Source organism: Bubalus bubalis, chromosome 4 (assembly GCF_019923935.1).
Source record: "Bubalus bubalis isolate 160015118507 breed Murrah chromosome 4, NDDB_SH_1, whole genome shotgun sequence".
Classification (NCBI taxonomy): domain Eukaryota; kingdom Metazoa; phylum Chordata; class Mammalia; order Artiodactyla; family Bovidae; genus Bubalus; species Bubalus bubalis.
This window is the reverse complement of record NC_059160.1, coordinates 54,447,529-54,449,606: the sequence shown is the minus strand read 5'-3', so window position 1 is coordinate 54,449,606 and position 2,078 is coordinate 54,447,529.

The following is a 2,078-nucleotide window of genomic DNA, read 5'->3' as shown; positions in this document are numbered from 1 at the left end:
ACTTTCTGGTTCCAGCAAGTCTGATTAGCAGTTTCTATTCAAGGAGGGTCCTGGTGTCCATAAAACAACTCCAGGATATGCATCAGATTGTTCTATATATCTGTATATCTATTTATCTATAGCCTTTCAGGAGCAACTGAAACTGTGCATCTCAGATTGGGACACAAACCCGGGCAAAACCCATGGTCTTTTAACTGAGATCACATACCAGGCTTCAGTACTTACTGAAGTTCAGGTTCTCTCTTTTTTTCTTTTTAAAATATTTATTTATTTATTGGCTGTGCTGGCTTTTCTATAGCTGCGGAAAGTTGGGACTGTTTGGTGTGGCTTCTCATTGTGGTGGCTTCTCTTGTGGAGCACAGGCTCTAACTTCCAGGGCTTCAGTAGTTGCAGCAAGTGGGCACAGTAGTTGTGGCACATGGGCTTAGTTGTTTCAAGGCTTGTGGCATCTTCCCAGACCAGGGATTGAACCTGAGTCCCCTCATTGGTGGGCGGATTCTTATCCACTGAACCATTAGGGAAGTCCAAGCTCAAGTTCTTGACATTTCATCACAAAGTAACAGGTAGAAAGTGTATTTATTTAGAGAAACACACTCCATAGAGTGTGAGCCGTCTTAGACATCAAGAGTGGTTCCAAAATATGGTGTAGTTAGTTTTTTTTTCCAATAATTTTATTATTTTATTTTATTTTTGGCTGCACTGGGTCATCCTTGCTGCACACAGACTTTCTCTAGTTGTGGCGAATGGGGTTACTCCCTAGTTGCAGTGCTTGGGCTTCTCATTGCAGTGGCTTCTCTTGTAGTGAACAGGCTCTATAGTGTGGGCTTCAGTTGTAATGTATGGGCTTAGTGACCTCTTGGCATGTGGGAGCTTCCCAGATCAGGGTTTGAACCCGTGTCTCCTGCATTGGCACACTGAGCCTTTAGGGAAGCCCTGGTATGGTTACTTTTGTTTTGTTGTTGTTTTTTTTAGTGTTTTATTTTATTTATTTATTGGACATGCAGCATGTGGGATCTTAGTTCCCTAACCAGGGATAGAACCCATGCCCCCTCCATTGGGACCTCAGAGTCTTAACCACTGGACCACCAGGGAAGTCCCATGGTTAGTTTTATGGGCTGGATAATTTCATAGGCTAATAAATGGAGGATTATTCCAACTATTTCAGAGAAGAGGCAGAGATTTCCAGGAATTGGGCCACCATCCACTTTTTGATCTGTGATAGTTGCCCTCAGGGAAACCCTTGTGGCTCAGACAGGAAAGAATCAGCCTGCAATGCAAGAGACCTGGGTTCTATCCCTGGTTCAGGATGATCCCCTGGAGAAGGAAATGGCTACCCAATCCAATATTCTTGTAAAAGGAGGGAAAGGGGTAGGGCACAACTTTTGAAAGAATGACATAGCCCAAGGACACAAAATAAACCAAGAATGGGACCAAGATGGGAGAGTAGACCTTGATCCTTGATCAGCAAGTGAAATGACACACCCAGAGGTGCCATGACAGTTCCCAGGGATTGTTAAGAACAGGGAGTGGGTGGTGGCCCAAATCCTGGAAATATCCACCCCTTCCCCAAAATCAGTTCAGTTCAGTTGCTCAGTCATGTCCAACTCTTTTTGACCCCATGGACTGCAGCATGCCAGGCTTCCCTGTCCATCACCAACTCCCAAAGCTTGCTCAAACTCATGTCCATCGAGTTGGTAATGCCATCCAACCGTCTCATCCTCTGTCCCAGCCACATGGGTTCAAGTCCTAGAAATAGTTGCAATAATCCTCCCACTTGTTAGCATATGAAATTACCCAGGCTATAAAAACCAACCACGCCAAACTTCAGGGCCACACTCGCCCTCTGTGATAGCCCACACTTTCTCTGTGGAGTGTGCTTCTCTCTGTATCTGAATAAATCCACTTCTTACTTTGGAAAGACTGATGCTAAAGCTGAAACTCCAATACTTTGGCCACCTCATGGGAAGAGTTGACTCATTGGAAAAGACTCTGATGCTGGGAGGGATTGGGGGCAGGAGAAGAAGGGGACGACAGAGGATGAGATGGCTGGATGGCATCACTGACTCGATGGACATGAG